The sequence below is a fragment of the Schistocerca serialis genome, chromosome 9 (genome assembly GCF_023864345.2).
Source record: "Schistocerca serialis cubense isolate TAMUIC-IGC-003099 chromosome 9, iqSchSeri2.2, whole genome shotgun sequence".
In the NCBI taxonomy this organism is placed as follows: domain Eukaryota; kingdom Metazoa; phylum Arthropoda; class Insecta; order Orthoptera; family Acrididae; genus Schistocerca; species Schistocerca serialis.
In genome coordinates this window covers 429,166,438-429,186,864 of record NC_064646.1, presented here as the reverse complement: position 1 = coordinate 429,186,864, position 20,427 = coordinate 429,166,438, and the positions used below count along the sequence as shown (strand labels likewise).

General features: G+C 43.6%; 1 protein-coding gene across 4 annotated transcripts in view; it reads left to right on the top strand.

Moving 5' to 3' along the window:
• LOC126418883 (calmodulin-like) overlaps positions 1–20,427 on the top strand; it is a 220,461-nt gene that overhangs the window by 128,748 nt on the left and 71,286 nt on the right. The gene's annotated exons all lie outside the window — the stretch shown is intronic.

Sequence of the window (20,427 nt, the reverse complement as noted above, 5' to 3'; positions counted from 1 at the left end):
TAAGGAAAAGAGAGGAATAATTGAGTCAAAACAAAGCAGGAACTTCCCGTAGAAAGACCTGCGCACATCTACAAAAGCTAATGTTACGCACCTGGTGGAATAGCGACGGTATGTCTACTACTAACTGCTTCCCCGAGGTATAAACGTCACTCCTGACATTTATTGTTAAAAACTGACTCACCTGCAAATGCAATCCAAGGACAGCGACCAGGAAGACTGCGTGAAGTAATGCTTCTTCAAGATAACGCCCACTCGCTTTCTGACAAAAAACACCACATAGGAGTTAAGTTATGAAGTCATTCCGTACCCATCTTATTCATCTGATCTTGTACTCTAAAATTTTCCCCGTTCCCGCTGCCTATAGAGCAACCTTCAAGGAACTTCCATATCGGATAAAAATGGGCTCCGAACGTGGCTCAACGAATTCTTCGCCTCAAAACCACGTTTTCTACAGACATGGAGTCGAAAAGTTACCGCAGCGTTGGCAGACTGCTGTAAATGGTGAAGGAGAATATATTATTGATGACTAAAGTCTCTGTTATGTGTACCTGATGCGTTTATTACACTTATGAAAAAGCGCTACGAACTTACGCACCAATTTAATACAAAGCACGGAGGTCAGAGATATATATCCAGCTGCAAAATATAATCAACTGACGTCTTTGTTCCCATCAGAAACTCCTCGGGATCACTGTAAAAATGATAGGTTTGGGCAAGCACGTCTGAAGTGTTGAACAGTTCGTCGTTCTGCACCACAATAACGGCTGGGAGATGTTATAATTACCAATTTCTGCATTGAATCAGCACATCTTCCACTATTGGTCCTTACTCTGTTAAGCGCAGACCAGATCTTACGCAACTCTTCGAAACCTGGTAGGCAGAACGGGACGCAGGCCATCTTAAGCTATACTGGGGTGACCTTGTTCAGCTGTATTTCTGTCCATCGGCCTGTTATTGTTACTCTGTTGACCTCCAAAAATTTGGGACATTGTAGAGATGGGTTACGTGAGCGAAGTCTATTTTTATTGAGTGCAGGAATGTCCTCATTGCAGGGAGATGAGGGCCATCAGTCATTTTTTTAAACCCCAGCTTGAGAGCAGGTACTCGCCGCGAACTTGGGAGACTAATATGAGAATATGCAGCCGGAAAGTTAGACTGTTTTTGATTGTTTCTGTAATGATTTTGACAGCACTTGTCTGTAACTTCCAGTTACGAAAGTACACTGGCGGGAAAAAAATCGCAACAATAAAGACATTAATTTAGAGCAATGAAATTTCACGATTTGTCTAGGTAAGATATTTAATTGATTAAAATTGCTAGATAACAATTTAATATAAGCGCGAGATAAGGCACTGGTAGTGTGAAAAGCTGGTACACAAACAACCTGTGCAACCACCAGAATGTTCAATGTAAGCACGCAGACGTGCTTGCACTGTGTTGTACAGCTGCCGGGTGTTAATTTGTCGGATACAGTTCAGTGTCCGTTGCACTTTGTCGATCAATACAGGGACGGTTGTGTGAAGCTAGAGTCGTCGTCCCATATGTGCTCTATTGCAGACAGATCTGGTGATTGAGCAGGCAACATGTCGACAGCTCGTAGGGCCTGTTGAGTTACAACAGCGTTATCCTGTCGGAAAACATCCTATGGCATGCTGTTCGCGAATAGCAGCACAACAGCTCGAATCGCCAGATTGACGTACAAATTCGCAACCCAGACCGTAACTCCAGTTGTAGGTCCACTGAATCTACCACGCAGACAGGTTGGTTGCAGGTCCTCAACTGACTTCCTCCTAATCAACAAACGCCCATCAGAAAAGCTGCCGAGAATTCTACCGAGTTTTATGGTCGTGGCGGCTCTATCCCTGACGTTTCGTCCAAAGCTACGTTGGGCATCTTCGGAGGTACTCCTGGTTGTGCTGAGTCTTGCCGACTGACGAGTCGGACGTCGAAGAACGGCCTAAACACCGTGGAAAGTGGGCATGGTTTGGATTTCACGTGATAGCAGAGATAAACCTTGTCAAGGATAAAATGTAACTGTCGACCATAGTAAGTCAAAGATAAAAAGTATCTCATCGATTCTGTAGCGCCACTGTCCATATATCGCTGAGTTTCATAGCTTCTTCTTCTCTGTTAAAATTATCCCCATGTTTATATATTTCGATGGCTTCTCTATGTAGCCGTGGGTGATAGTTCGTCATAGTACATAAAACTTTAGTTTAAGAAAATTTCACTACGTGATGACCCAACTGAAGAGCATGTTCCTCCACGGCTGACTTGTCTGTTTTCCCTCTCGCCAAAGACTTTTACGTTCCTTCAACCGTGTATTCACACTTCTCTTTGTAGTTCCAATGTAGACCCTACCACATGTACACGGAATCTAGTATACACCACTTGCAGACAGAGGGGGACGTTTATCCTTAACGGAACGAAGTGCTTGGCCTATTTTCTTAGTTGGTCTGAAAATCGGTCGAACGTTACGTTTCTTTAAAATTTTGCCGATTTGATCCGTTACTTTTTTGATGAAGGGTAGAGAAACCGTGCTCTTCCATCGCTGTGTCCTGTCGTTGCCCTTATGGATTCTTTTATTCGCTCACAAAACTCTATTTATTTCCTTACTGTAGTACCCATTCTTGTCAAAAGCCTGCTTTAGATGTTTTAACTCGGAGTCCACGTATTCCGGAGCACAAATTCTTTTAGCTCTGTCCACTAGATTTTTAATTACACCTCTTTTCTGTTGTGGATGATGATTGGAATCGTTATACAAATATCTGTCGGTACGTGTATCCTTCCGAAAGACTATATTTCAAGCTGCCGTCGGTCTGTCTCATAACGAAGACATCCAATAAGGATACTGCATTGTCTTTCTCCATTTCCATGGTAAACAGGATTTTAGGATTTATACTATTTAAATAACAAAAGAATTCCTCAATAGCTTCGTTATGAGACAGCGATATATGGACGTGGCGCTACAGAAACTATGAGGAGTTTTTATCTTTGACGTACCATCATCGATAGTTATATTTTGCCCTTGAGAAGGCTTATCTCTGCTATCACGTGAAATCAAGATCACGCCCACTTTTCACGGTACTTAGGCCTTTCTTCGACGTCCAACTCGTCAGTCGGCAAGACTCAGCACAACCAGGAGCACCTCCGAAGATGTCCAACGTAGCTTTGAACGAAACGTCAGGGATAGAAGAGTTCCATGGACGATGGCCTTACAACCCGCAAGGATTTTCAGCAGCTGAAACATCTGGTCGTGAAAGCCTTCATTGTATTTTGTCAGAAAACACGACAGTTCTTCAACCTGCCCTCCAGTGAGGTCTCACTTGAAGTCGCAAATGGTGTCGGTTTGGGTTCAGTGGACTGCACGCTCCAGGGTGTCTGGCTCGGAGCTGCCCTTGAAGTAACCGATTTCCGACAGTTCGTAGTATCACTGCGGTGCGGTGCCAACCGCTGCTCAAATTCCTGCTGCAGACGCATTGCGGTGCGACAGAGTTAAACGCCAAACATGATGTTCTTCCCTCTCGGTAGTGCCACGTGGCTGTACAGAGCCCAGTCTTCTTGCGGCCGTACATTCTCGTGATCACTGCTGCCAGCAAACAAGTACAGTGGCTACATTCCTGCCAAGTCTTTCTGCAATATCGCAGAAGGAATATGTAGCTTCTCGTAGCCCTATCACGTGACCTCGTTCAAACTCAGTGAGGTGATGGTTATGGCGTCTTCGTCACTTTAAAGGCATTCCGGATTAACATTAACTCCTCAAGTCCAGTCTCAAAGATAACTAACGCTCACGATCGTTACAAAGTGTATTTAAAACAAACCTGATTTACATTCTCATTATGGTGCTACTAGCGCCACTCTTAGGCGACTGGTGCGAAATTTGAACAGACATCAACGCAGACATCATCACACATCGCATGTAGAAACACGCCTATCACCTTTGGTTTATGTCGCACAACTCTTTCTTTGTGTTTTATTTTCCCGCCAGTGTATTTGCCAACAATCGGTAGGTCTTCAGTCAAGACAGACTCAGTAACGCCCAGGACGTATGGCTCGCAGCAAGAGCCCAGTCGTCAGCATATCCAATCTTCCTTAACGTTGTCTTTAAAGAGGGGAAGAAGGAGAGGGGATACCATTGATCTTTGTGGAAGGCCAGTATCTAGCTCCATTGGAAGGCTCATCTTATTCTCCAGTAGAATTTGGAAGCTGCTCTTACTTAACATAGCATTGATGTTTGCGCAGGCTTCTGTGGCCGATCGGTTCTAGGCGCATCAGTCTGGAACCATGCTGCTGCTACGGTCGCAGGTTCAAATCCTGCCTCGGGCATGGATGTGTGTGATGTCCTTAGGTTAGTTAGGTTTAAGTAGTTCTAAGTCTAGCGGACTGATGACCTCAGATGTTAAGTCCCATAGTGCTTAGAGCCATTTGAACCATTTGATGAGGTTTCCAGTTTTTAGATATGTTATGACTCGTAAAAGTTTGAATATTAATCCTTGCCTCCACACATTATTAGGAGCTGCTGCTAGATATATGAACACAGCTGAGGTCTTTTGTTCTTTTTTTTATAAAATGTGCTTTAATAAAAGTTGTCAATGAGAGGACCCTGGGCGCTGCAGAAGCGGTTTGGGCGGAATCCTGACATATGTCACACCACCAAAGACGATATGACTAAGCAAACCAATGGCCCTTTTATGGACCACCAGTACGGACGCACAAAAGCGCAAGAGACGATACCGAAGTTGCTACATCGTCGATTTTTATCATTATCGAATGCGAACCAGGAGTCCGCCCTGATAGCTGAGTAGTCAGCGCGGCTGTGTGTCACGCCAGGGGGGCCGGGTTCGATACCCGGCTGGGTCGGAGATTTTATCCGCTCAGAGACTGGGTGTTGTGTTGTCCTCATTATCATTTCATCATCATCAGTGGAAGGCAACGGGAAACCACCACTGGAATCACTTCCCTAGACGCTCATGAGGTGGACCTCTCTGACGAGGCTTCCTCCATGACAAGAGCTGCCGCAAGGCAAAACACAGATTGTTTTAGCGGAGCAGGAAACACATTAGTGGAATACTCTTGCGCGTTATCCACACATTCTATCTCTGAATCATCTCAATAGCCTGTGCTGCATTGTCAGTGATCGTATGAGAGGGTAAATGTTCAGTGAGGCTCCAACAATATTTTAAAGACATGTTTTAAAATTCCTAGAACTATGGATCAGATATGTCGACTGATGGGACTTCTTTTTTTTTTTCCTGGATGAGTTATGACGGCACGTAACGACATTTCTGTAGTGTGCACATAAATATGTGTCTGTTGGAGAAATACTATGGATCACTGCAAATAATACGTCCTTTGTAGAAGTATCTTTGGCGTGGCACTGACAAGGATACAGGGATGCAAGCGAGAAAACAACGAATACCATAACGTTTTTGTCAAACGTTGTAACGACCGCCGGCAGTTAGCATCGCAGAGATATAACTTCGGAAGCTTCGTACAGGTCGCGGGAGCCACTGAAATCGTTCTGACAGGAGAGGCGTTGGGATGAATTTGCACCTGCCACCCAGGGGCGACGATCTGGTCGTGAGATGGTCGTTAACCAGAGCGCTCCGTTCGGGGAAGAGACAAGGGCCTCGTTAGCAAATGAGCACTGTCAAACTCCGCTCGTCATTACGCAGCTCTCGAAAACACGAACTGCACCAACTTAGCTTGTCAGGCAAAACGGCGATAGCTCAGAAGTAGAAATCGCTGTCTAGAGCTGCTTTACTGCGTTCCCCTCGTCGTTACTGCACACTCCTTTCGCTTATCATTATTATTATGATTATTATTATTATTATTCTCATGTGCCATAAGACCCTATCGTATCATGTAAATCTACTATACTTCAATGTTTGGAGCTTACAAGAAGCGCTCAATTTTTCTCCGTGGATTGTTTTACTTCCTTCAGTGCACTTTTTCCATGGTCTGGTGATGATTTCATTCTCTGGCAGTACTTCCCATTTGCTAATTCTGTGTCGGTATAAATATCTGTTGAAAGTGTATGATGGGCTTATGCGAACCTTATCTATACACTTTTTGACCTACTGGATTCAGGGTACATGTTTTTGAGTTGTTCTATGCACGTCCCAATTTTGAGAGTGAGTCTTATTGTTGGGCAAAGTTCGATGGCTTTTCGAATGTTTTTCGAGACTACAGTCTGTTCCCATCTTCTGTCCTTTTGGGGCCGAGTGTCTTCCATAGAATTTTACGCTCTTCTTTTAGGATATGTTCTAAATAATCTTTTACGTGGAGTATAAGCGTTTCGCTAGCGCTGAAGTCTTCACGCTTATGAACAGTATCAGGCCTGGTAACAACACTAAACACGAAGAGCGCTGATGCACTCTGCTGGCCGTTCTATCTGTCGCAGAGAATAGCAACTCTGTTTATTTACATAATGCCGATTACGTGTATGTGTAGGAAGTTACATTGACGTTAGACAGAGTCGTCCGGATGCTTCACTTTTTTTGTCAGACATGTATAAGGTCATGTGCAGTGAGCATTTACAGCATATTTCTCTACCATGTTCCAGCGTTTTTCTATGAAGTTGTTACATACTTCAGTGCGTAACACATTCAGATTACCCCACTTTTGTCATTCACCATTTTATCAACCAGCTCCACCATTTTGTTTTACCACCAGCAGCGGCGTGCTGCGGCACTGTGACTTGGGATTTTCAGTGTGTACCAGACTGCAGACATGTCCCTCGAAACCAACAAAAAATTAATTACATAAATCAGAAGTTTCAAAATAAAATCAAAACTTTATGACGACCGTTCGTATCCCGTAAGCTCGTTACTGTGTCCATATCTTTCTGTACTCTCCTTGTGTCTATCGTAAGTTTGCCCCTGAGTACGTCTCGAGTCTGGATTTGAAAAGAAGCTTGGGGTTGAGACGGCGCCATATTTAATGAATGTAGAACAGCCTGAAAACTAGATCTTAGCAAGCAGTTGTGCCTGTTTCGGTAGATAATCAAGCGAAGTCGTTTTCCCAACTGGACTAGGAAGTTATTAGACAAAACACTACGTGAACTAGTCAGCTAATTCTCTGTAAAGCGCATCAAGACTTTTTTTTTACCCTATTCAACATTATCAAAATTATGCTGAGAAAAGTCATGGAATACCTCCCAATATCATGTCCGACCTCCTGCCCCGAGTAGTGCAGCATCTCGACGTAACACGAATTCAACCAATCGATGGAAGTCCCCTACAGAAATATTAAGACGTACTGCCGCTATAGCCGGCCAAAATTGCGAAAGCTATGGCGGTGCAGCATGTTGTGCACGAACTGATCTCTCAATTATTTGCCATTAATTTTCGATGGGATTCATGTCTGGTGGTTTGCTAGGTCTAATCATTGCGCACGAATTGTCCAGAATGTTCTTCAAAGGCCGGCCGGTGTGGCCGTGCGGTTCTAGGCGCTACAGTCTGGAGCCGAGCGACCGCTACGGTCGCAGGTTCGAATCCTGCCTCGGACACGGATGTGTGTGATGTCCTTAGGTTAGTTAGGTTTAATTAGTTCTAAGTTCTAGGCGACTGATGACCTCAGAAGTCGCATAGTCCTCAGAGCCATTTCAACCATTTTTTTATTTTTTTTGTTCTTCAAAACAATCGCGAACATCTCTGGACCATTGACATGACATCGTTGTTTGGGAACATGAAGTCCATGAATGGATGCAAATGGTCTCCGAGCATAATAAATTTCAGTCAGTGATCGGTTCAGTTGGACCAGAGGACCCAGTCCATTCCATGTAAACACAGCCTACACCATTATGGAGACAAATGGTTCAAATGGCTCTGAGCACTATGGGACTTAACATCTGAGGTCATCAGTCCCCTAGAACTTAGAACTACTTAAACCTAACTAACCTAAGGACATCACACACGTCCATGCCCGTGGTAGGACTCGAACTTGCGACCGTAACGGTCGCACGGTTCCAGACTGAAGCACCTAGAACCGCTCGGCCACACCGGCCGGCCATTATGGAGACACCAGTAGCTTTTGCCGTGCCTTGCTAACAACTTCGGTTCATGGCTTCGTGGGGTCTGTGCCATACTCGATCCCTACTGTTAGCTCTTACCAACTGAAATCGAGACATATCTAAGAGGCCACAGTTTTCCAGTCTTCTAGGGTCCAACCGATCTGGATCACAATCCCAGATGACGCACTAGACGTCGGTCCTTTGCTGCCGTAGCCTATTAACGCCAATTTTGCTGCACTGTTCTACATTCATGATTTGTCTCATACTGATTCCTGCGGATATTTCACGCAGTGTTGTACTGACATCTCTAAGCAAATGCCGCTGCTTCGGTTGTTACGGGAGTGCCATCGGCCACTGCGTTGTCTGTAGTGACAGATAGTGCTTGAAAGTTGGTATTCTCGGCACACTCTTGACACTATGGAATATTAATTAGCAAATGATTTCGGTACCGTTGGGCCGTCATGGCCTGTTCGGGCGGAGACTAGTTTAGTTTTAGTTTAATGATTTCCGAAATGGAATGTCCCATCCGTCTAGGTCCAACCATCATTCCGTGTTCAGAGTCTGTTGATTCCCCTCACTCGGCCATAATCACGTCGGACGCCTTTTCACATCAATTACACGAGCTCAAACGACAGCTCCTCTAAAGCACTGTCATTTTGTACATTTTGTACGCGATCATACAGCAATTCGCCTATTTGCATAACGCTATCCCACGACATTTTGTCTCCACTGCGTACTGTGCACCAAGCATGTCGCAATTCCTCCACATCTGCTACTAGCACCCGAGAACAGGTCGAGCAACATTCTGTGTCATGCCCTACGACTGGTCGTAGACGAGCAGCAGCTGGACTGGGGGATTATGGTCCCATGCGTTACGTCCCGTTAACACAACGGCTGCGTTTGGATTGGTGATGCATGGAATACTGATGAACGACGTCGCACTGCCTTCAGCGACGAATTGTGCTTCCGCATTGCGCCGGAAGAGCATCGTCGGCGAGTACGGCGTCGACCTGGGGAGCGGTCCCATCCTTCCAGTGTTTTGTGTTTTTGGGGAGACACAGCAGTGTTGTTCCTTGCGTCGTGGTGTGGGAAGCCATTGGATATTTCTTCAGGTCACTGTTATCAGTGACCGAGGGAACTCTGACGGTACAGTGAACGAAATACTGCGAAGTAATGTGTTACCCCTTACCGTGGTGCCACTTTTCAAGAGCACAATGCTCTTCCACTCACAGCACGCATCCCTGCCAAATGTCTACGTGGTGCTGAGCTACTCCTGTGGCCAGTGGGAGGACAAGAACTGTCCGCAGTTGAAACTTGTGGGACTACCTCGGACGTCAACCTGCCCCGTGATATATCAAGGATCACTTACAACAGCTGTGGGCCATTTTGCTTTAGGAGAGGATAGAAATGCTTTGTGATATCTTTCCCAATCGAATTAGTGCGCGTACCTAGGCCAGGCTGGGTGCAACGTCATATTGACAAGTGTACTCAAACTACTAAGCTCTTTGTAAATTTGGCTTTATTTTGTAATTACCGAAATTACGTCAAATATACTCGAAACACCTGAAGTTTCATTTCGTTTTCTTCTCCTCTCATGGGCGCTTCACTTTTAGAGAAACTAACGTAAAACGGATTGCAAAAATACTGCTATCAATATTATGGAAGATGCTGAGTCGCAGATACTCACAACAAAAAGACTGTCAGAAAAGCATTCGGCCAACAAAGCCTTCGTCGTCCGCCAGGTTAGCCGCGCGGTCTACCGCACGGCTTTCTGGGCGGAAAGGCGTGCCGGCCCCCGGCACGAATCCGCCCGTCGGATTAGTGTCGAGGTTCGATGTGCCGGCCAGTCTGTGGATGGTTTTTAAGCCGGTTTTCCATCTGCCTCGGCGAATGCGGGCTGTTTCCCCTTATTCCGCCTCAGTTACACTATTTCGGAGATTGCTGCGCAAGCACTTTCTCCACGTACGCGTGCACGATAATTACTCTGCCACGCAGTTACACTCGTCTGGTATGAGAGCAAAACTGAACGTACTCACACATTTCGCTCTTTACCTACTCTGATCAACACAATATTTTTTAGCGCAACGCAATCTGACTTTCAATAATCCCTACAAAAGAATGGCCCTGACTAACATTAACCTATACCTTTCGCAAATCACTTACCTCACAAAAATCTTCGTTACTCGAACTACAGTACAGTGAGCACCACTACTGCCAGCTAAATGAAAGGTTCAAACTACTGAAGGCACTAACTACTGATAGGCATAGTTAGCAAAAGAAAGATTTTGATAGAGAACAAACAATGTATTTACCTTAATAGTGTTCAAAAGTCATAATATATATAGCAGTTCATGACATCCATTCTTACAAATGTACTGTTTCTGCTGGACACACGTCCAGATCATCCGCTCTCAAAAATCCGCCATCTCACTTCCCCACATCCATCACTGCTGGCGGGTCACCTCCCAACTGCGCAACGCTACGCGCTATTAACAGCCAACTGCCCAACAGTACAATGGCAGACAACAATGCAAACTAGCCACAGACTGCACACAGCACAGCCAGTGATTTTCATACAGAGCGCTACGTGGCGTTACCAATAAGAAAATCTAAACAGCCTACTTACAACACACACACACACGCACACACACACACACACACACACACATCGTCTTTCATAATATTGTTACATTCCATCCTGTATTTTCCAATGTTTAAAAAAAGGACTAAATGAGCTACAGCATCAGCAAAACTAATTTAAACGCTATGGTATTCCGGTATTCCCACTATTTTACCAGTGGTCTACGTCATTTGGTGCGAGTGTATACCTGCAAATCGTTTTTAGACTAGATTCGATAAGAATGTGAAACAACAAGCCTTTCATGACACTAATGAGGAGCGAGTTCGTAAAAATGCATCACAATAGACCAGAAATCGTAAATAAAGCTTTTGTGTCTGTAATATGTCAAATGTGGTTTAATAAAGTATAACTAACAGCTACCATGAATTTAGTCTAAAAATTGTTCAAATGGCTCTGAGCACTATGGGACTTAACATCTGAGGTCATCAGGCCCCTAGAACTTAGAACTACTTAAACCTAACTAACCTAAGGACATCACACACATCCATGCCCGAGGCAGGATTCGAACCCGCGGTTCCAGACTGAAGCGCCTAGAACTGCTCGGCCACACCAGCTGGCGACTGTGGTCTCTAAGCATTCTAAAGCATTCTGAAGTCCGCACAGTTTTATATCATTCTTCTACCCCTAGTGCCTTAAAATGCCTGCACGGTCATGCGAACATAATCCTAAACATTATAACTAAAAGTAGTTTAAAATGCTAATGTTTAATGTATGTCCGCACCCACAGCCTCTCCGAAAAACAGCGTCACTGCGGGACCGCAGATGGCGCGGGACCCTTAGAGATGCGTGTGAGATGCCGTTTACCCCTTCCGATGCTCTTAGTACAAATGCACGGAGGGCGAAATAGTTTTACGAAGGTACTCTTCACTAACGATTGCGTTCTTTCGACGCTTCTAAAACATTCAAGTTGAGGGACATGACAAGTTTCGAATACGACACGTCTCCACCATTGACACACAACTGTCGCGTCACAGACGCTGCCCACGGCCAGTGAGCAGCTTTCCGCTGCCGGCGAGTATCGATTGTACGCGTTCCGGTCGACCGGTCGCAACCGCACGCTCGCGCCGTTCCTTTGTCGTCGCCGGGCGTCGCGCACAGAACCCGACGCACAATGGCCGCTCCTTTGGTCTCTGTTTACTTTTGTCCTGTCCTGCGAAATGAACCGTTACGGTTCAGCAGCCTCGACGCACGTGTGGCTACCAAATCGGTCCGCACACTTCAGCGTGTTTTACTTTATTTTCCTCCGTCTTTTCTCGTTTGTAAAACAAGTACATGTCCAGATAGGTATTTGGATTGCATCTAGTATTACCAACCCTGTCAAGTCAAAATAGAGGACATTACTATTGCCTCTGCATTACAAAATATATTCATACTACATCATTTATTACTACTACTACTACTACTACTACTACTATCTACCAAAATACAATGTTAAAATTAATAGTCTTGACAACGTATCTAGATTTTTAAATGGCCAAAACAGCCATCTGTTCAGTCAGTCCCTATTGCAGGTTACCTGTTTGGTCGCTTTGAGTGACAAAAAAATTTGATATTCAGTATTTCAGATAACTATTGATCAAACTTAAAAATATAAATTGCTCCCATAATTACTCATTAATAGGCATAATCTTACATTAAACATTGAACACAGTCAAGTACTGAATTTAAAAACTGTGTATATCTGCACAAATCACCCAGTCTATATTCATCTAGTAGGTTTCCAGCTCATGCTCCACTAAAATAATGATGAGAAGAAAGTTTATTGCTTACTAGATTTTCGCTGTTTATGCAATAAAACTTCAACATCAGGAATGACATTTCAATTTATTACTTCTTTACTACTAATTCTCTTTGTAACATATATTGTAGATAGTATTCACAAATAACCCTAAATGTGCATACAACATTATATCATTTTACAACATGTAGTTCAGGAGATATGAAGTCATAAACATTGAGTTCTGTGAAAAACTAGCTTTTCTTAAAACATCTATGGAAGTTTGAGTCTTTAAAGTTCAAGATTGGGTAGGGGTGGGGGGAGATTACTGGTAATTCACTAAAACATCAAAACAACCAGAAAAGTTTCTCTTTAATAACTGAATAATAATAAATCAACTCAATAAACAAAAAAGATGAATTATTAATGTGCTTACTAGAGTTTGGGTTTTAAAAAATTAAATTCATGAAGGAAAAAACACTTTTAAAATCGTTCTAAACTTGTAAGATTGAAGGAAAAATGAGCTTTGAATTTATTACATTTGCTCTGATTGTAGGTATACTTAATTTAGATAATATGGCACTAAAGATTATTTTATAGTATGATGCTGTTAGAAGCATTAAAAACATATTCAAAGGTGTTTTAAAAATTTATATATATTTATACATTTATAATCAGCAGTTTCTAACATCATGTTCCAATTGCTACTTGGCATTCTGAATTTTGTAAAATGTCTGTATCATTAAATTTGATCAAATTTTTTTTTTATTTAATCAAACATATCATCTACATTCAAATCCAGCTTTTCTCTTAGTTTTCCATCTTCAACAAGTCCAAAAATTCCTTATATATTGGAAAAGAATTATTTCAGAGATTAGATTTGACATGCAGAATTTTCATTTTTGTTCACTTCATTTTTGAAATAATATCATTTACCTTGGATTCATGTTTGAACGCATATTCTGCGTACAAGTGTAGAACACTACTTTATTCACGTCATTAAAACTAAACAAAATAAGAGATTGCAGTATTGTATACTATATGTATAGAGTGTATCGGGTTGTTAAATAACTAGTGAAAGTAACCAGTTCCATCACTGTCTGCCGTGGTTTCTGTACTCACGGTACTGCAGTAGAAAGAAGACAATAGAAAGTCAGCAGAGCCTCTGAATCCGATAAAACAAATTCAAGATTCGACGGGCTTTCAGTAAATAATGCCCCAACGTTGTTTCCGAAAGCAGGTCGGTTGTATTCAGGATTCCAATACTCCATACTATTCCGCACTCTTTTGTCTACAAAACCATTTTTTCAACAAAATCTCCGTTCAATGCGACGGCCTTACGCCGCCTCGTTGGTGGGGCCCGTATACTCGCATAACATCACTCTATTGGTCGACGCTGGAGCCAGAGTCTGACTGCATCAATAACCCCCACATCATGCACGTACTGCTTCCCGCCGAGTGCATCCTTTATTGGGCCAAACAAATGGAAGCCTGAAGGTGCGCGATCCGGGCTGCAGGGCGGATGAGAAAGGACAGTCCAATGAAGTTTTGTGAGCTCCTCTCGGGTGCGCAGACTTGTGTGAGGCCTTGCGTTGTCATGGCGAAGGAAAACCCAATATTAAATCTCTTTTGATTTCTTGTGATAGAAAATTGTTATATGTGCAAAGGCTTATTTTTAGATTATGAATCGTTATTTTAACGTTCGTCAGTAATTTAATTTCATTCCTATATTGCACTGAGTAACTATCATTTTGAATTTCGAAGTTACAAGATGCTTTGAGAAAATGATATTTCGAAACAAAATTAAAACGTGTAGTGCCGGGAAACTGATTATTTGCCTAACCATGTAATATCTTTAAAAAGCAATCCATTAGTATCGCACCATTGCCCAGGGTTCTCTAGACACGTCTTCGCTAATCATCAGAGCTCAGTTCGAAGCCGGACTCGTCTTTGAAGACAATTCTACTCCAGTCAATGACATTCCAAGCAGAAGATGTGCCTGGAGACACCTCGAACAGCAGTGGGATTGCAACCTCTTTGTCGCCCTCCTTACGGCCGACAGTTAGCAGTAATGATGCGATGTGCAAATTTCATTTCATAGCAGGATCCCTTTGCTTGTCACCAGATGCACCCTTACGGCACATGGGCACGTCGACGATATTCTACTCCCTGTTTTGTTGCCCTTCATGGCAAGCCATCCTGGGCTTACATTTCGGGAAGATAATGCCCGTCTGCACACTGTGAGAGTTTCTACTGCATGTCTTCGTACTTGCCAAACCTTACGTCGGCCAACAAAGTCGCCAGGTGGCTCCCCAAATGAGAACGCTTGAAGCATTATGGGCCGGGCACTGCAACCAGCCTGGCGTTTTGACCCTGTAATGAGCCAGTTGGACAGAATTTGGCACACTATCCCTCAGAGGACGTCCAACAGCCCTATCAACAAATGCCAGGTCGAATAACTGCCTGCGTAAGGAGCAAAGGTGGACCTACGCTTTATTGACCTGCTCAATTCAACTCTTTCTCTTAAATAAACCATCCAATTTTTCTGCACTTGTAATAATCTTTTTGTCTGCGCGAGTGTATCACATCTGCCGTATCCGTCGCAATCGGATAGTTCCTTCGGGATGAGTGCTTTTTTCTCTTAAAGTGTATTTTTTATTAGACTTCATAAAATAAGAAATCAAGTAGAACGTCGTACATATTCAGCATTGCTTCACATTGCATAAAAGAATTTAAAAAGAGTATCGATACGGGTGGGTATCGGAACTTACGAGTTTTATCGCAAGACGACTTGAGTACTACTCATTTGACTGGGTATCGATACTTTGATGGTATCTGAACTTCCCTAGGCAGGACCGGCCTATGAAACGAGACAGCGACGAGATTCGGAGCCCCCGCCATGTCCTGCTAGGCTGTTTCCGATCCAGCGCTGCGACGAGCGAAGGGCTGGCAGCAGCTGGAGCCACAGCTCGCACCAGGTCCAGAGAACAAATGGCGACGCGTGGGCGGCCTATCCCCCTCAAACCCCCCTCCCCCGACCAGCTTACCTGATAAATCCGGCCCGGCAGGCAGGACTTTCTCATTAAGACTAACGGCATTAAGTTTCACTTGGCGCTAAAGCCACCCCCTCCTGCTGCGCCCCGCTCGCGGGGGCGTGGCGCGTCGCTTACGCGCCAAATTGGTCCTGTGACTGAAATGGGACACGACGGAAGCGAAGCAACAGCGCCGCCCAGACGCGGCAGTGGGGGGCGCGCAATAACGCCGAATGGACCACTCACGGCGGATCCACTTCCACTTTCTGAACTGCGTTCCATCCTACAGTCAGCTCTCTGGTCAGGTGCAAACATGTCCTCCCCCTCCCTCTCCCTTCTTAATAAAGCGAAAGTTTGTACCAGAGTACGTACTTCACGATCGCCAACAGATCAGTGTATCCTTTTATATATATATATATATATATATATATATATATATATATATATATATATGTGTGTGTGTGTGTGTGTGTGTGTGTGTATAGAAGAGTGGGGATCAGTGGTGGGGGGGCTCATCAGTCATCCCAGTAGTTTGATACGCGAATTCCTCTTCGTGCCAACCACTTCACCTCACAGTAGCTCTCTAAAGTCCACAATTACGAAGGCGTGCTGAAATGTGATGTCTCCGAAAATTTTATGTGAAAACTCTTAAAGCATTTTAAATAAAACATATTAACATTCTATATCTATACTCTTCATGTCTATCTACAATAACGGAAAAACGGAAAAAGTTGTAAGAATAAACGGAAGTTGTAAGACGTCTTTCTAAATGGTTGAAATGGCTCTGAGCACTATGGGACTTAACATCTGAGGTCATCAGTCCCCTAGGCTTAGAACTACTTAAATCTAACTAACCTAAGGACATCACACACATCCATGCCCGAGGCAAGATTCGAACCTGCGCCCGTAGCAGCAGCTCGGTTCCGGACTGAAGTGCCTAGAACCGCACGGCCACAACGGCCGGCAGACGTCTTTCTACATCTGAAAGATAAAATGTACTCAAATTTCGCGCCAGTCACATAAGAGTGGCTCTAGCGCCATTGTGAGGACACAAATAAGGTTTGCTTTAAATATACGGTCACGAGCTTTAGTTACCTTTGAGACTGGACGTGGTGAGTTGATGTTAGTCAAGATTGCCTTTAAAGCGACAAAGACGCCTTTGTCAGCATGTCACTGAGTTTGAACGAGGCCATGTAATAGGGGTACGAGAAGCTGAATGTTCCCTCTGTGATGTTGCAGAAAGACTTGGCAGGAATGTACTCACTATACATGATTGCTTTTAGCTTAGGTGCGAAGTGCAACGTGTCATTACTGGGAGGGAAGACCATCGTGTTCGGGGTACGGCTCTGGTGCATTATAATGAATCTCCAGCAGCAATTTGAGCAACTGTTGGCACCACAGTGACACAAAAAACTGTTACAAATCGGTTCCTTCAAGGACAGCACCGAGATAGAAGTCCTGTAGCGTGCATTCCACTGACGCCATTTGCAACATCAGTGGTGTCAAGCGAGTGTTCATTAGAGAGCTTAATGGAGATCTTTTGCTTTTTCTGCTTCGGTGTCAGTGATGACCGTGAGTTGCGTGGGAGGGGATCAGTTGAGGCCCTGCAACTAACCTGCCTGCGTGCTAGACACACTACACTTAATTCTGGTGTTGTGGTCTGGGGTGAAAATTTCGTATTCAGGAGCACTCTCATGATTATCCCACAGAGTCTCATTGCAAAGTTGTAAGTCAGTCTGATGATTGGACCTGTTCTGCTGCCGTTCAGGAACAGCATTTCGTCGATTATTTTCCAACAGCGTAACACTCGCCCACATACCGCTGTTGCAACCCAACATGCTCTACACAGCGTAGAAATGTTATTTTGACCCTTCCGATCACCAGATCTGTCTCCAATCAAGCACGTATGGGACATCATGGTACAACTTCAGTGTCATCCACAAACAGCATAAGAGGCCCTCTATTGATCAACCAAATGCAACAAGCACGGAACTGCATCCCACAAACTAACACCCAGCACCTGTACAACATAATCTATGCTCGTTTGGACGCTTGCATTCACATTTAGGTGGCTACACCCGTATCAGTGTACCAGTATTTCACATTTGCCATGGCTTCTCTCCACCGTACGTTGACCTGTGATCTTGCAATGTCAATAAATATATTACCTGGAGAAATGTTCCCTTATGGTACATCAACCACTTTTTGTTTTTGCGATTTTTTCCGTCATTGTATCTGCAGCTGTCTGCCGCCAGAGGGCTCCGAATTGTAGCGTGTAACGTGGCGGTGTGTAATGTAATTATGTTGGTGCGTAAGAAACAGAGTGCTGTAATCGAGTTTCGAATTAGAAGAGTTCGTCCACACACTGAGCGCCCTCTCGTTCAGAATGACAACGTCAGACAACACACGAGTGCTGCGACATCTGCAGCGATGCGACACGTTGAGTCCACTGTCATCGATCCTCTTCCATACAGTCATGAATTGGCCCCATCCGCTTTTTATCTGTTTCCAAAACTTAAAAAACATCTTTGAGGATAAAACGATGGAAACAGAGGTGTGATTGTGCCTCTATCAACGGAGTCAAACAATCTACACGGACGGTATCGACAAACTGGTCTGTCACTGGGAGAAATGTGTTCGTCACCAGGTTGACTAAGTTGAGAAATAAATATGCAAATGCAAAAACTAAAGATGCAGAATGTTTGATAGCATTTATTTTATTTATGAAGTTTTTTCAGCACGGCCTCGCGTATATATGCGAATAAAATAAATTTTGTGATACAGCCCTATAGATAAACTGACGATTTACTAGAACAAGTTAAGAAGCAGCTGAAATGTGCCGAAATTGGTGTACTAGCTCCCGTGTTTGTTGGCCGTATTCCAACCACTGTCTTACCTTATCCTCAACACTTCACTCTAGTAACATGGGCGTTAGTCGCAGATGTCTTGTTTTCACATTTTCCGTTCCTCACCAATCCTGTTAACAACCTCCCCATTCCGTATCTTATTTCTCCACGTAATTTTCAACATCCTTCTGTAGCACCACATCACAAACGCTTCAGTTCTGTTCTTTTCTCGTTATCCGACAGTTCATGATAGATTTGTATACAATGCTGTGTTCCAGAAATTTCTCAAATCCCGCATTTGATATGAGTAGACTTTTTTTGGCCCCAAATGCCCTCTTCGCCTGCGCTACGCTGCCTTTTAGGTCCTCCTTGCTTTGTCCATAATGTGTTATTTTCCGTCAGAGGTAGCAGAATTCCTTCACTTCGTCTACTACGTGGTGTCCATTATTGATGAAAACTTTCTCACTAATCTCATTTCTGCTACTCTTTCAACACTTTCGTCTTTCTTCGGTTTACTCTCAATCCATATTCTATATTCAGTAGATTGTTTACTCCATTCAGTATGTCCTGTAATTCGCTTTCTCTGGGTACAGTAATGTCATCAGTGAGCATTATCACTGGTATTTTTTCCCCTGAATTTTAACGTCACTGCTGAACTTACTCTTTACTCCCCTCGTTGCTTCTTCGGTGTATGCATGCAAACGCAGGGGGAAAAGATCGCATCTGTCTTATACCCTCTTTAATCCGAGCACTTCGTTCTTGGTCATCCATCCGATTGTTCCATTTGGCTTCTTATACATACTGCACATTACTCGTCTTTCCCTGAAGCTTAAACCTATTTTTCCCTGAATTTCGAACATCTTGCACCATTTTACGTTCTAGAACGCTTCCTCTAGGTCGACAAATCCTATGAACGGGTATTATTTTTCGCAAGTCTTGCTTCCATTATCTAGTGCAACATCAGAACTGCCTTCTGGTGACTTTATCTTTCCTATACTACGTAGATAACTCTAATGAACACAGAGTAACGACTGTGAGTAAACCGAAGAAAGACGAAAGTAATGAGCAGTAGCAAAAACGAGGTTAGCTTGAGCTTAACAGCAAAACTGGGGACCACGAAGGAAATGAAGTGAAAGACTTCTTCTATCTGCGAAGCTCACGCAAAAACAGCATTCCAGGCCAAAAGAAGTCTGTAATATCAAACATTGACGTTAATTTGAGGAGAAAATTTCTGGAAAGCATAGTGTTACATAGAAGCGAACCGTGGAGTCTGGGAAAACAGAGAAAAAGAGAATCGAGGCGTTGGACTAGTATCGTAAGAAATAAGGAAAATCCCGCGGAATCGTTGAGCGAAGGAATATCGGGAGAACACCAATATGAAGAAAGAAAACGATAGTACGACGTCAGGGAATGATATGCGTGATAGTAGAGGGAGCTGTGGAAAAAAAAAACTGTAGGGAAAGATAGAGATTTTAATATATCCAACAGCTGTTCTCAGCTGCCAAGTACCGTGAGTGGATGAAAGGATTTTGTTTCCAAACGAGACACACACCACATACATTAGTCATCTGCACTCTGCATATATTTTCGATGAAATAAAGATACAAAGATAAACGTGGGTAACAAATAAAAGTACTGTGTGACGAGCCACCGAAGACCACGACGTCCTTATATCGAAATGCTCACAAAATGTCCCTGAAAAGCTTCTGAAATTTTGTCGTTGGAATTCCCTCTGTTTACTGGCAGTAAACGGTTCTAATCTGCGGAAGTGAAATATGAACGTTAAACGCAATGACAGTTGAGGAGAGCCGACGCACTAACGGAAAAATGTATGTTGCGCAAAGCGAGAAAGGGAAGAGAAACAAACAAATGGTTAAATAAAAGGACAGGAGTAGAGAATGTGGTAGTGGTTATTATCAAAGCGAAATGCAGATGGTTACGCAAGCAGAGAGGCGAATAATGAAAAATACGCTAAGGAGATGCTGTGTTGCGACAGTTATCCCTCCGCACTTCCGATTCTTTAAAGACTCGGACTCCCATTTATAAAACGTTATATATCCTGAGTTATGTGTCTTATAATGATAAAATTCGGCAGGTACATTCAGTATTGTATATGAATTTGTCTGCAAAGTGTGTTGTGTAGTAGAGAAGTAATAAATGAGAACGTCATGTCTGGT